The sequence below is a fragment of the Equus quagga genome, chromosome 15 (assembly GCF_021613505.1).
Source record: "Equus quagga isolate Etosha38 chromosome 15, UCLA_HA_Equagga_1.0, whole genome shotgun sequence".
In the NCBI taxonomy this organism is placed as follows: domain Eukaryota; kingdom Metazoa; phylum Chordata; class Mammalia; order Perissodactyla; family Equidae; genus Equus; species Equus quagga.
In genome coordinates this window covers 36,340,975-36,356,545 of record NC_060281.1, presented here as the reverse complement: position 1 = coordinate 36,356,545, position 15,571 = coordinate 36,340,975, and the positions used below count along the sequence as shown (strand labels likewise).

At 42.0% G+C, this 15,571-nt stretch overlaps 1 long non-coding RNA gene and 1 other non-coding gene across 6 annotated transcripts in view; both read right to left on the bottom strand.

Moving 5' to 3' along the window:
* LOC124227374 (uncharacterized) overlaps positions 1 to 15,313 on the bottom strand; it is a 37,669-nt gene extending 22,356 nt beyond the window's left edge. Inside the window, exons 1-5 of one of the 5 annotated variants that reach the window (XR_006885468.1) lie at positions 15,197 to 15,313; positions 13,512 to 13,656; positions 12,990 to 13,118; positions 9,574 to 9,718; positions 4,771 to 4,891 (exon numbers count right to left, since the gene is read on the bottom strand). This is a non-coding gene — a long non-coding RNA (uncharacterized LOC124227374). Of the gene's footprint in view, positions 1 to 4,770; positions 4,892 to 7,868; positions 9,719 to 12,989; positions 13,119 to 13,511; positions 13,657 to 15,196 lie in introns of those variants that run through there. The other 4 variants (XR_006885466.1, XR_006885467.1, XR_006885464.1 and 1 more) reach the window with 4 other exon arrangements.
* LOC124227495 (U6 spliceosomal RNA) lies at positions 3,212 to 3,314 on the bottom strand. The gene has a single exon (XR_006885503.1). It is a non-coding gene; the product is annotated as a U6 spliceosomal RNA (small nuclear RNA).
* Positions 15,314 to 15,571: the final 258 nt, after the last annotated feature.

The window sequence follows — 15,571 nt, the reverse complement described above, 5'->3', positions numbered from 1 at the left end:
TGCACCCGGGTTGGTAGGTTCGATCCCTGGGTACAGAAATGGCACTGCTAGCCAGGCTATGCTGTGGCAGCATCCCACATAAAATCGAGGAAGATTGGCACAGATAGCTCAGCGCCAATCTTCCTCACACACAAAAAAAGCATCAATAGGGGCCGGCCGGGTGGCACAGCAGCTAAGTCCGAAGCTACCACTTCCTGGCAGCCTGGGGTTCACCAGTTTGGATCCCGGGTGTGGACATGGCACTGCTTGGCAAGCCATGCTGTGGTAGGCGTCCCACATAGAAAAGAGAGGAAGATGGGCATGGATGTTAGCTCAGGGCCAGGCTTCCTCAGCAAAAAGAGGAGGACTGGCAGTAGTTAGCTCAGGGCTAATCTTCCTCAAAAAAAAAAAAAAAAGCATAAATATTCATCTTTTAAAACAATCAGTTGGCCTTAAATGTATGGGTTTATTTCTAGACTCTCAATTTTATTACATTGGTTTATATGTCTATCCTTCCCCAGTACCATACTGCTTTGGTTACTATAGCTTTATACTAAGTTGTTTGTTTGTTTGTTTGTTTTCAGATTGGCACCTGAGCTAACAACTGTTGCCAATCTTCATTTTTTTTTAATTGCTTTTTCGCCCCAAATCCCCTCAGTACATAGTTGTATATTTTAATTGTGGGTCCTTCTATTTGTGGCATGTGGGATACTGCCTCAACATGGCCTGATGAGCGGTGCCATGTCTGTGCCCAGGATCCAAACTGGCGAAACCCTGGGCCGCCAAAGCGGAGCAAGCGAACTTAACCACTCAGCCACGTGGCCAGCCCCTCGATATGAATTTGAGGAGTGGCTTCCCTGCAAAGGCTGTAGGAATTTTCGTAGGAATTATATTGTATCTGTAGATCACTTTGGGTAGTATTAACATCTTAGCATTTAATTAACAACTTAGTATTAAGACTTCCTATTTAGGAACATGGGATATCTTTCCATTTATTTGGGTCGTATTTATTTATTAATTCATTTATTTTTGAGGACGATTAGCTCTGAGCTAACTTCTGCCAATCCTTCTCTTTTTGCTGAGGAAGGCTGGCCCTGAGCTAACATCCATGCCCCTCTTTCTCTACTTTCTATGTGGGACGCCTACCACAGCATGGCATGCCATAGCGGTACCATGTCCGCACCCGGCCAGCCCAGGCCGCCAAGCAGAACATGAACACTTAACAGCTGCGCCACCAGGCCGGCCCCTGGGTCCTCTTTAATATCTTGCAGCAATGTTTTATAGATTTCAGTGTACAAGTCTTTCACTTCCTTGGTTAAATTCACTCCCAGGTATTTTATTCTTTTAGATGCTATTATAATTGGAATTGTTTTCTTAATTTTCTTTTCGGATTCTTCATTGCTGGTGTATAGAAACACAAATGAGTTTTGTGTGTTGATCTTACTATACTCTGCAACTTTGCTGAGTTTCTTCATTAGCTCTAGTAGTTTTCTTGTGGATTCTTTGGGATTTTCTATATGTAGGATCGTGTCATCTGTGAACAGAGACAGCGTTACTTCTTCCTTTCTAACTTAGATAACTTTTATTGATTTTTCTTGTCTAATTGTTCTGGCTAGAACATCCAGCACAACGTTGAACAGCAGTGGTGAAACAGGCATCTTTGTCTCATTCCTGATCTTAGAAGGAAAGTTTTTAGGTTTTCAACATTGAGGATGATGTCAGCTGTGGGTTTTTCATAAATGCTCTTTAACATGTTGAAGGAGGGCATTTTTTTTTTTTTTTTTGAGGAAGATTAGCCCTGAGCTAACATCTGCTGCCAATCCTCCTCTTTTTGCTGAGGAAGACTGTCCCTGAGCTAACATCCGTGCCCATCTTCCTCTACTTTCTATGTGGGACGCCTACCACAGCATGGCTTGCCAAGCAGTGCTACACCCAGGATCCAAACCGCTGAACCCCGGGCTGCCGAAGCGGGACATGCAAACTTAACCATGGCACCACTGGGCCAGCCCCGGGCATGATGTTTTAAGTGGTGAAGCACAGTCTATTTCTCACCTCATTGTCCATGAAAGGGGGGAAATATCTATAATAAAAATGGATAAAATGGGGGTAAAATTGGGAGTACTGTGGGGCCAGCTTGGTGGCATAGTGGTTAAGTTTGGCTGCTCTGCTTTGGTGGCCTGGGGTTTGCGGGCTTGGATCTCCAGCACAGACCTACACAGTGCTCATTAAACCATGCTGTGGGGGCCGGCTCCGTGGCCGAATGGTTAAGTTCGCGTGCTCCGCTGAGGTGGCCTAGGGTTCGGATCCTGGGCTCGGACATGGCACTGCTTGTCAGGCCACGTTGAGGTGGCGTCCAACATCCCACAACTAGTAGGACCTGCAACTAAAAATATACAACTATGTACGGGGTGGGGGTGGGGGGGGGGGTATGGGAAGATAAAGCAGAAAAGAAAAAAGAAAAAAGAAAAAAAGATTGGCAACAGTAGTTAGCTCAGGTGCCAATCTTTCAAAAAAAAAAACCACGCTGTGGTGGCATCCCACGTACAAAATAGAGGAAGATTGGCACAGATGTTAGCTCAGGGACAATCTTCCTCACCAACAAAAAAGAGTATTGTGTGTTAATTCAATAAAATGTCACCCTTTCACATCAAACTTATAAAAAAGTTGAAGGACGCTAGAATAGATGAGTTAAATGAATTCTCTACTAAAGAATACTGGCCTAATGATGTTTCAGAGAGAAATCAGATTTGGAGACTTCCTCTACAGCTTTCCTAGGAGACTTCTGCTGGTGGACCACACGCATCTCATTCACATCCACTCATCAACAGAGATATCAGACCTGTGTTGTAGTGGTTATGGTTTGGTCACCCATCTTCTGAACCTACTTGCTATGCTGGGTATTCTGCATTTTTTAAAAAGTGTCTTCATTTTTTTTCAGCTGGAGCCATCGGTAATTTAGCTGAATTTTACCTTCACTTTTTTTTTAAACTTTTTATTAAGATTATAATAGTTTACAACCTTGTGAAATTTCAGTTGTACATTATTGTTAGTCATGTGCCCTCCCCCTACCTTCACTTTTTAAATCTTAGACATGCTTTACACTGAAGAGTACTGGTTTAGGTCAGTTTTAGGTCGGTTATATGAACTCAAATTGCTAGGATGAGATTTACCATTCTAAGGATAGCTTAGTCAAACCCAAATTTATTACTTGATTTTTAAATTTTTTTCTTTTAGAACTATGGAATGCTTCACAAATTTGCGTGTCATCCTTGCACAGGGCCACACTAATTTCTGTATCATTCCAACTTTAGTGTATGTACTGCCAAAGTGAGCACTATTCTTCATTATTTTACTCACACTTAAAAGGTCAAAAAAGTCAGGTACTCACTTTCTATTACCCTCCAGTTTTTAGCTAGTACATATCCATGTGACCATGGCTAAGTCCATCAGACTCACTTACAAGCAAGTTGCTATTGTGTAAAGACCTAAGGAAAGGTACAGAATCCATCTCCTGGGAATTGAACGTTGGTGGTGAGAACGAAGTAACAACCTTCAGAGAGAACTATGACTATTTCTTTTGCAATCTATGGGTTGTCCTAAAGCCTGGTCTATCTGCTTTCTTTCTAGATTTTGATTCTGCCAAGAGGTCTATTCTTCCTAAAGGATGAGAAAGAAGTGAGATAGAGGTAAGGGTGACCGCACTATCAGCAGGTGACACTGGTTCTTAAATGCAAACGGAAAATGCATGGGATAAACGCTTTCACTTCCCTGTAAGGAAAGGAAAAAATGCAGACCGTGCAATGAGTCTTCCACAATATTAGATATACTTATTTTTATTCTTAGTTCTGATATTTAAAATGTTTTTCTTTTGATACCTTAGAGCTTAATGATTAATAATAACAAAGGTGTAGTCTCAGACCAAACACTTTATATTCAATTAAAACATATAAAATCCCATTTAAAATAGCTGGTTGCAAAATAGTCTCAGATTATACAGAACAAAAGTCACTCAAAACAAGGGTTATTTGGTGGAAAAGTAAGCCCCTAGCTTTCTGTGTTTTGGGGGTCTTCTCATCAAAAAGAGAGATGATTGCTACTACTGTCAATATTTGGCTTTCCAATATCCACACACAATATTGTGTTTTTTTTGAGGAAGATTAGCCCTGAGCTAACACCTGCAGCCAATCCTCCTCTTTTTGCTGAGGAAGACTGGCCCTGAGCTAACATCCGTGCCCATCTTCCTCCACTTTATATGTGGGGTGCCTACCACAACATGACTTGCCAAGTGGTGCCATGTCCTCACCTAGGATCCGAACCAGCGAGCCCCAGGCCACCAAAGTGGGACGTGTGCACCCAACTGCTGCACCACCAGGCCAGCCCCCGACACAAACTATTTTAAATAAAATATTATATGTAATTATATTTTGCTGCCTACACAACCTTGGGCCTACAATTAGACTGTGAGCTTCTTTGGGGCAGGAAAATTTCATTTGCAATCAGTTTGTATTGTATGAAATTGTAATTAAGCTGGGTAGGGGTCAGATTCCAAATAAGCAGGTTAGAATAAGTTTCCAAAGATTCAGAATAAATAGGTTGCTAAGGGGACAACACTCTCCCAATGTGCTGGCTTTGTGGAGGTGAGGTGAGGGATAATCAGGTGCAGGAAGTGACAGTGAAAATCAAAGCTAAACAGGAATATTGTGATGCTAATGTAATTCCAGAAAGCACCAAGATGCAAGGGGTAGAGGAAAGAGAATTAATAAAACCAAGAGAGCAGCCAAAATTCAAGACTACAGAGTTAGATGCAGTGCTTGCATATCCACATTTATTGGTACTCTTTTTCAGGTAGTATGCTTAGCGCTGATAATTGGAAGACGAATAAAGATACAGTTCCTCCTTCGAGGTGACTGACCTAGAGAGGAAGAGAGCCAAACAGACAACAGCACAGTGCGGGGCAACTGAAATTATGATAGTAGTACCCACAGGGGAGTATGTTAATAATTGACTAACAACAACCATACAATTAACAACCATCACTGAGGCACGCTTTAACATTTCACAATTATTACAAATCTTGACATCTATACAGACATAACGGTTCTACGTTTCAGGTGAATAAAACAAGTAATATTATCCCTTTACACTTGTTTCAAGATGAACTGAGACACATTAAAAGTTTTAAGAGTTTATTTGAGCAAAAATCGATTTGAATCGGGCAGCACCAAACCTGAAGGGGTAAGCAGTGCTCCGCCAACAGGAGCACAGGGAGCGACCTTCACGGAGAAAAGGCAAAAGCAAAGCAACGAAAGCATCGATTGGCTATAGTTTAAAGCCTAGCTGGCTGTGATTGGTTGTCCTTAGCTTTCGATTTCATAACCTTGAGGCACTTACAGGCTTAGATTCTGGTTTGCTTATGTAGGCTGCTGCGTGAGGTGGCACCTACCTGCTATGTAAGTGGCTGTAGAGCCACCTCAGTCGAATGGCCTCCCCGTTTAATTTAACACACTACACTGTTTTCAAAGAAATATGTCACTTTTAATAAAGAAAGTACAGTTTAGTCTTATTTGCAACTTTAGCTTAATTTAATTAACAAACATTCTTTGCTTAGCTCCCTGGGTTGGAAATACTCCATATTTAGTTCACTGTTTTCCAAAAGGGATATTACTGGCATTTTGAATGGAACAATTCTTTCTTTATACTCTACTACAATATACTGTCCTCCATTTTATATAATATATAGCACAATATAGTATATTATACTATAATTTCTGTCTCTACTATATACTATAATGTATAGTATATAATATACTATACTGTTTATAATAATATACTACAGTGTTTATAATTTATGGACCCCACCCATAAAATATAAGTGGCACGCCCCAGTCATTGTGACAATCAAAAATGTTCCCAAATATATTTCCAAATGTGGATTGAAGGTAGCAATGCCTTGGCTTGAGAACCACTGCATATTAGCACAGATAAAGAATTAGCACAAAGTTTATTCACTGTTTGACTATATAAAGTATTTTAAGTTTCAAGTGATTTGCTCCATAGTTTTCTTTTAATTAAAAGTTGATTCTGTGGGTTGGCCTGGTGGTGTAGTGGCTAAGTTCAGCGTGCTTCACTTTGGCAGCCCTGGTTCGCGGGTTCAGATCCCAGGCGTGGACTTACACCATTCATCAAGCCATGCTATGGCAGTGACCCACATACAAAATACAGGAGCATGGGCACAGATGTTAGCCCAGGGCCAATCTTTCAAAGTTGATTCCTTTTTTTGAAAGGAGATTCATTCTTTTAAAAGAAGCATTTATTAGTTTGTTTCCACAGTAGTAAGTGAAGAAAGGCCATTTCACAAATAACACTGTATCATAGTTTTATACAGAACAGAATAATTACATTAACAATGTACTTTAAGTACATGTACTTAAAGAATTGATGTTACCTTTTTTTTTTTAATTTAAGAGCATAACTTAAAAATAGTCCCATTTGGTCAGGGCTATGGTCCTCCAGTACTACAAAATGTGGGAGGGAACAGTGCTCTCCCAGACATCAACTCATGGGTTACATATATACCTTCAGAAGATCAGAGACTCCTACTGTAGTCACCCCACTAATATTTCTAAATGTGTTTAAAATATTTTTATTTTCCCTTTATGCCACTTCTTGAAAGCAAATTTTTTTTTAATTTAATTTTTTTTTTTTGAGGAAGATTAGCCCTGAGCTAACCACTGCCAGTCCTCCTCTTTTTTGCTGAGGAAGCCTGGCCCTGAGCTAACATCCATGCCCATCTTCCTCTATTTTCTATGTGGGACGCCTACCACAGCATGGCTTGCCAAGCGGTGCCATGTCTGCACCCGGGATCCGAACGGCGAACCCCAGGCCGCTGAGAAGTGGAATGTGCACACTTAACTGCTGTGCCACCGGGCTGGCCCCTTGAGAGCAAATTTCAATAACTGTACTGTATAACTTTGGGATCTATCACTTGAATTTATTTTAATTTAACTCATTTGAATAAACATTTATGGAACTCAAGTGCCAGGCACTATGCCAGGTACAAGCAAACAAAGATAAGGAACAGTCTGGCTGCCTTTCTCTAGATCTACTCCAACACCTTTAAATCTTTGTGGGAGTTTAGGGACAGGACTACACATAGTGGTCCAGGTTTTGAATAACGATAAGATCACAGAGAGAGGAAACAGAGAGCAGGGAATCATGAACATTACAAAGCACTATTTTCACAAGGGAAGTCTCAGAGTGAAAACCACTTCCAATATTTTACCGACCTTGAACATCAAAGTTTTCAAATATCTATAGGCTCAAATGAAGTATTCCTCATTGTTGCCTAAGAGTCAGGTTGGAGCTTGGAATTGGTCACTGGGTAAGACTGACTCCTTCCTGAAAGAGTATAACGACTGAAATCTTACATTTATCTCTGCTAAACCAAATTTTAGCCAACCCATTGCTGACATGCACTTGACGGATTTGCTAATGTTAAGTGAGTGTGGTATAATAAGAAATATATTTGGTCTTTGTTCCCAGTTCCTAGTACAAAGCTCCTCAAACCCTTGGGATTCTCCAGTGACCACAGCGTCATTTGTCCGTCACAAGAGCCCCTTTTGATCTTACAGGAATGAGGTGACTTCAAGTACCCTCAGATAGCCTCAGAATAAGGCTGGTCCCCAGAAAGCAAAAATGACTGGAGGGTTGGAACTTTCAGCACCACCCACCTCTGAGAAGGGGATGTGGGGGTGCTCCAGATTAAGCTCTATAAAAACTTTTTTTTTTTTTAAGATTAGCCCTGAGCTAACATCTGCCGCCAATCCTCCTCTTTTTGCTGAGGAAGACTGGCCTTGAGCTAACATCCATGCCCATCTTGCCATGTGGGATCCCTGCCACAGCATGGCTTGACAAGCAGTGCATAGGTCCACACCTGGAATCTGAACCGGCAAACCCCGGGCTGCCAAAGCAGAATGTGCAAACTTAACTGCTGGGCCCCTGGGCTGGCCCTGTGAAAACTCTCGAACAAGATTTCATGAGTTTCCAGGTTGGTGAAGCATCCACATGCCTGAAGGGTGGTGCACCCCAGTTCCACGGAAACAGAAGCTCCGGCGTTCAGGACACTTCTGGACCTCACCTCTATCTACCTCTTCATCTGGCTATTCATTTGCATCCTTCACAATATCCTTTATAATAAAGGGGTAAATGCAAGTAAATGTTCCTCTGAGGTCTGTGAGCTGCTCTAGCAAATGAATTGAACCCCGGGAGAGGGTCATGGGAATCTCCGATCCATAGCCGGTTGGTCAGAAGCACAGGTAACAACCTCAGATTGGTGTCTGAAGTGGGGGATAGGGAGGGGTGCAGTCTTGTGGGACTGAGTCTCTAACCTGTTGGATCTGACACTATCACCAGGTAAATAGTGTCAGGACTGAGTTAATTGCTTGGTGGTGTTGAAAAGAATACTCTAGAGTGAGGTAAGAAGCTATCATTGAAACATTTCACAATTATATTCATGGTATTTCCTCTGAACATCTCTAAAGGTCAATTACAAGGGAAATCTAAAGTTTTACACACATTCATCAGTTATGTCTTTTTCCCTCTCTGATATGTTTTTCTTTTTTAATGTCTAAAAAGGTTTGTGCTGTTGTGGAAAGCTTCCCCACATTCATCATAATTACAAGGTCTCTCTCCAATGTGGATTTTCTGATGTGAAATAAAACCTTTGCTCTCAGTAAAGCATTTCCCACATTTAGCACACTGATAAAGTCGCCCCTCCCTGCCCCCGTCTGAATTCTGGGATGTTTAAGGAGGTGTGAGTTCTCACTGAAGGCTTTCCCAAACTCCTTACACCTATAAGGTCTCTCTCTTGTGTGCAGCCTTTGATGTGATGTCAGACCTGCATTCTGACTTTTATCATATTCTTTACAGTGATAGGGTTTCTCTTCAGCGTGTATTCTCAGATGCTTAATAAAGTGCAGACTCTGAAGCAAAAGATGGGGAAAAAAAAGAAGTGTGGACTCTGATTAGAAGCTTTCCCCACATACGATATTTGTAGGATTTTTCTCTTGTGTGTACCCTCTGGTGTTTAAGGTCAGAAGTTTAACTGAAGGACTTGTTGCACACATTATATTCATACGGGTTTTCTCCAGTATGAAGTCTCTGATGCTTACTAAGATCTGAGCTCTAGCTGAAGGTCAGACCATACTGATCACATTCATACAGTCTGACTAGGATAGGGACTCTATAATGCAGGGTCAGATTGGAGCTCACGGTGAAGACTCTCCCACACTCATCACATTTATAAGGTTTCTCCCCAGTGTGGATCTTCTGATGGAGACAAAGTTTGGCGCTCCCACTGAAGGCTTTCCCACAAACTTCAAATTTATAGGGTCTCTCCCTAGTACGAATTACTTCATGTCAAATAAAATTTGAAGTCTTAGTGAAGAACTTTCCACGTTCATCACATTTATGACATCTCTGTCTCCTAAGTATTTTCTTTGGTATAACCTTCATGACTACTCTGTGATCTCCTTCTTGGGATGAAGATTTTCTCTCCCTCACCAATAAAGGGTTTTTAATGCCTTTCATACCTACCCTTAGGGTCACAAGTGTGTTCAGGTGTAGGCTTCTGGGGATCTTCACCTTTTCATCTTCCCAGGAACAGGGGGGTGACATGCTACTTCTTCAGAACTTTTCTTCTCTTGAGTCAGTTTTACATTTCTAAACCTACACTCACCTTCTGAAACAAAACAACAACAAAAAAGTATTTAAATTTCACTGCTAATAGAGAAACATGATTTTCCAATAAGGGGAATAAATTCTATTTTCCTTTGTTCAACAGATTTGTAAAACCAGCTATAGATAAAGAATAAAACACATAGAAATTCACACTAAATTCTTTTTTTTTTTTTTTTGAGGAAGATTAGCCCTGAGCTAACTACTGCCCATTCTCCTCTTTTTGCTGAGGAAGACTGGCCCTGAGCTAACATCCAGCATATATAATCTAGGTGACCTTCACTTTAGTGATGACTTTTTAAATACAATATCAAAAGCATGAGCTGAGAAAGAAAAAGTTGATAAATTTATCAAAATTAACAACTTCTGCTCTGCGGAAGTCACTGCTAAGAGAATGAAAAGACAAGCAACAGCCTGGGAGAAAATCTTTACAAAACTCATTATCTAATAAAGGACTTGTATCCGAATTACACAAAAAACTCTTAAAACTCAACAATCAGAAAACAAACAACCCAATTTAAAAATCAGCATAAGATCTAAACAGACACTTCACCAAAGAAGATATACAGATGGCAAGTAAGCGCATGAAAAAGTGCTCAGCATTTTATACAATTTGAGAATTGCAAATTAAAAGGAGATACCACCACACATCTGTTAGAATGGCTAACATCCAAAACACTGACAATAGCAAATGCTGTCAAGGATGTGGAGCAAAAGGAACTCTCATTCACTGCTTGTACAAATGCAAAACGGCACAGCCACTTTGGAAGAGAGTTTGGAAGTTTCTTACAAAGTTAAATATAATCTTACCATATGATCTAGCAATTGCACTGCTAGATATCTATCCAAACAAGTTGAAAACACAAAACCTGAACATAACCATTTATAGCAGCTTTATTCACAATTGCCAAAACCTGGAAGCAACCAAGATGTGCCGCAATAGATGAATGGATAAACAAAGTGTGGTACATCCAGACAACGGAGTATTATTCAGCGAGAAAAAGAAATGAGCTATCAAGCCATGAAAAAGCATGGAGGAAACTTAAATGCATATTGCTAAGTGAAAGAAACCAGTCTGAAAAGGCTGTATGATTCCAACTATATGACATACTGAAAGGCAAAACTATAGACAGTAAAAAGATCAGTGTTGCCATGGGTTCAGATGAGAAGGGGAGAGAGTGAGGCCAGGGGATTTTTAGGGCAGAGAAACTATCCTGTATGGTACTTTAATGGTGGATACATGACATTCTGCATTTGTCAAAACCAAGAGAATTCTAAGGCACAAAGTGTGAGCCCCAATGTAAACTGTGAACTTTAGTTAATAATGTATCAATATTGGCCTCATAACAAATATACCACAGTAATGCAAGATGTTACTAATAGGGGAAACTGTACTGGGAAGAGGAGAAGGTTGCTATATGGGAACGCTCTGTATTAACTGCTCAATTGTTCTGTAAACCTGTAACTGTTCTAAAATGTAAAGCTTATTAATTAAAAGGAAAAAAACTAATTGGAAACTCTGAGTATATGAATGGGGCTTTTTACCATGGCCTGCACATAGGATCACAATGGGGTGATCTGGCCAAGCTGTTTCATCATTGGTATCTACGTCTTTCACTTAGCATGGTCAGATTCCCCAGAGCAGGCTCTTCCAATCGCCCGCCTAGAGAATAAAGGCATCCTAGAAGCTGACTAAGGAAAGAGGGCTGGAGGGTAGACAGAGGAGGGGGGCAGTCTTAGCATTCATTGTGCATAAATTCACTTAATCCCATTTCAGTACTACACTCCTATCCTTTGCTGTGCCTAACATCTCTCAGTATAGGCATCCTCTCCAGAGAAAATCTCCAATATTCACCTGTGATGGAGAAGCAATCACACCCATCAATGTGGAACAGGCTGGAGACCTCAGAATCTAAGTGCTTCTTAAACAACTTAAAATCACCTCTCCTTCTTTTAGCTCCCACAGCACTCTCATTCCCAGAGATAACTCATGTTGCCTCTGGGGATTCCATCATATGAAACGAGTTTTCTCACTGACAGGGAGTTTGCAAAATCAATTAGCTTTAACCCATCTGCCATCCTGCTTCCAAAACTTTGTTATTGCCTCTCTCTGTTTCCCTTGTCATTGTGGGTATATGCGTTTTAAAAATCTTTTTAGTCTTGTTTGCCAGGGAATTAAATTAGTTGCTGTGGTCACTGTTGTCTTTACCCACATGTTCATACCTCTAGTAATAACAAATAGCATAATGTATGTTTTAAAAATTTACAGGAAGGGGGGCTGGCCCGGTGGGGCAGTGGTTAAGTGTGCACGTTTCACTTTGGTGGCCTGGGGTCCCCCGGTTCGGATCCTGGGTGTAGACATGGCACTGCTCATCAAGCCATGCTGTGGCAGGCGTCCCACATATAAGGTAGAGGAAGATGGGCATGGATGTTAGCTCAGGGCTAGTCTAGCTCAGCAAAAAGAGGAGGACTGGCAGATGTTAGCTCAGGGCTGATCTTCCTAAAAAAAATAAATAATTTACAGGAAGGATACAATACATTCAACTTCCTTTCTTCAGCTAACATTGTGCTTTTGCGCCTTATCCACGTCAATAGCTATAGACATAGTTTACTTCCTTCAACTGCCATATTACTTTCTATTGTATGACTAAAAATTTTATTTTTTCCCATATTTGACATAATTTTTTTTAATATTTTCAGTTTTCATTTTGTATACCAGCACTTGGAGCCCAGTCAGCCTTCCTATACATGCAACAGACATAGAAAAGTATGTGTAAGTGAAAGAACACAGAAAAAGCCAGAGTGAATAGGAAAGAGGTAGTAGGAACAGACAGTAAAAAAAAAGCCTCAAATTGCAGTTAATACAATATGATTTAAGCAAAAAGACAGAATAATTCCCACAGGATCATGAACATTCTATAACTGACTCAAAACCTTATCCTGAAGACAGTTACACGCATTTGTAATCAGACAAGCTGACCAAAACCTGGAATCTAGTCTGATCCCTGCTTTTCTCTTTAAAGTCGTTAAATATGAATGATTTTATTTCCTCTTTAAGAGTCCTATTAGAGCAATAGGATTCCATCCAAGGGGAATTCAAACTCTGCAATTCCCACTGCCTTCTTAGGTTCCCTTCAGATCCCCTATTAGAGCAAAGCCCACAGCTACCACATATTCCAGTGGCTGCTATAGAGACGGAGCCACTCAGCAACAGGATTACACTGAGAGCTTTTCTGCTTAGAGCAGACACTGAATGTTCTACTTCAACCACATACCGTAGTAATGCTGGACACACCTGACTCTATGGCTGGGCGAATGCGCTACCATGAACAGCACAAGCAGCATGGCTGTCACAGTCACTTGGTATCCCATGATCCAACATTCAGTATCTGTGATAGGTGGCCCTGAAAGAGAGCAGAATATTTTATCTATATAAGATACAAAATAATTGTAACCAAATTCTCCTGTATGACATATACTATGTGGGAATTTAAAAAGTAGAAAATCAGGGGCTGGCCCAGTGGCATAGCGGTTAAGTGCGCACGTTCCATTTCAGCAGCCCAGGGTTCGCTCATTCAGATCTTGGCTATGGACCTATGCATCACTTGTCAAGCCATGCTGTGGCAGGCATCCCACATATAACAGAGGCAGATGAGTACAGATGTTAGCCCAGGGCCAATCTTCCTCACAATCAATCAATCAATCAATATTGCTTTCACTTCCAAGAACAGATAAAGGAAAATATCTGTTTTCCTCCCATTCTCTCCCTTCATACTGGATTGAACCCTGGTTCTTACCCTTCTCTTGTAAGGAATGGTTGGATTATGGAGATTCACTTTTTAACTGTGTTGCCAAGGACAGGAGCTTAAAACATGGTGACCTCTGTGCTGTTTCCATGGGTTCCGTCTCCCTCTAGGGTATTTTCTGGGTACTAACAGGAACCTAGGAAAAAGTGTGTAAAGATGGGCCCATGTGGGCATCAATATGAAAACTGGAGTAAAAAATCTTAGAGGTGAGAGAAAAATCTAAGAAAATCCTAACAGAGAGAAGCAAACATTTTCATTTCCAAAGATAAAGACAAAATGAGAAGCTAGTAGCTCTATACTTGTTTAGAGAAAACTGAAATTTGCCCACTCTCCAATTGTTGGATAGATGCCTCCCCACAGACCAGAGATCTAAACCCCTTTCCTGGGGAGAGCTCACATTCTCTCTCCCACCTCTTCTGGCTCAACCAGCTTTCTCTAAATCCCCCAGCAGAGTCACCACCTCTTCCCCACTCTCAGGATGCTGCTCCTGCACCCAGGCTTGCAGCTCCTCGGGTATGATGGTCAAGAGCTGCTCCAGTCTCAGCGGCTCCTGGATCTGCTCCTTAGTGCGAGTCTGGGGCTTCAGCCACTGGTGGCAGAGCTCCCAGAGCCAGAGCCCACTCAGAGCCTCACAGGACTCAGGTATCTCACGGGGCCCAGGGATCTCTCGATAACAAAACTGTCCGAAACACCGGCAAAAGCCCTCCCTGGTCTGGGGTTGCTTCCTTTGAATGCTGGATTCCTGTTTCGCAACATGTTCTATCTTTCTCCACCGTCAGTATCACAAGCTCCACAGGCTCCCCTGGAACGTGGAGGGAGAAACCTCCAGCTTCGCTTGGCTTCATGGTCTGCTGGCTCGATATAAGCCCCACAAAGAAGGTATTGAACTCTCTCCGTTGAGAGATATTCCCCTTAAAGTTCTTTCCAATGTGGCAAGGAAGTAGGAAACTCAACTGGGACAGATATATTTTGATTTAGAAAACGGCATAAGAAATTACTGTTAGAAAAAAAAAGTAAGCTAAATTTACATGCTACCAAAAGACAATTTCCAGAATAGTTTGTCCATAAGCAAAGAAAGACTGTAAGAGAACACAGATCACAAACCCAGATGCCCAGATAATGAAAGATTCTTGCTTTTCTTGCTTCTCGAAGAAATTAGCTGCCCCTTCCTCTGTGATTCCACAGCATTTGTTTATCTCCTCCATGGTGCTTACCAGGTGATGCTGGTACTAATCGTTTATATGTCTGTCTCCACCAACAGGAGCTGATTTCCCCCCTTCTATATAACAATCTCACATTTATACACTCCCTTACAGTTTAAGAAGTGCTTTCACAGTTTCTTGATGTCACATCAAAACAGGATGAAAGCTAAAAAAGCCAAATAATATGTACTTCCAAATAACTCTAGGGCTCCGAAAAAGAATAAACAGGAAAACCTTCTCCTGTTTAAACTCCTTTCATGTGACAGATCCTCCCAGACCCTGCGAAAGTGTGCAGCGGTGAGGGCAGGTAGTCCGCCAGGACCCGAGTCTGACCCGCGCGGAGGAGCAGCAAGCAGTCCCGAGTGTGACACGTCCCAGGGAGCCAGACCAGAAAAGGGGGCCCCGACAGGGCTTCCAATCAGCCCCCATGGCCACGCCCACCGCGGAGCCCAGGGACCCTCACTTCTGACTCACCTCATTCTTCTAGCCAGCGAATGGGACCGTCTCACCCAGAGTCCTAGGTTACGAAGGAAGAGGTAAAAGTTAACTTCTAACTGACCTTAAAGAGGCCTGTCCTAGAGCCAGCCTAGGGTACACATACCAAGGTTACTTCCGGGTCCTCTCTAGGACGCTGGAGGGCTCACCTTCTCACTGGTTCCCCCCCCCCGCCCCCCCCCTCCCCCCCCCCCCCCCCCCACCCCCCCCCCCCCGCTCCAATTCCTGCACTGAGGGCAGAAAAGCCGCCAAAGCTTTCAAACTCACTCACCGCCCCCACCAGAGTTAACTGGCTGTTTGCTTCTCCCACCAACACTGCATAGAGCATTTACAGACCCCTTTCTTTGTGGTGGG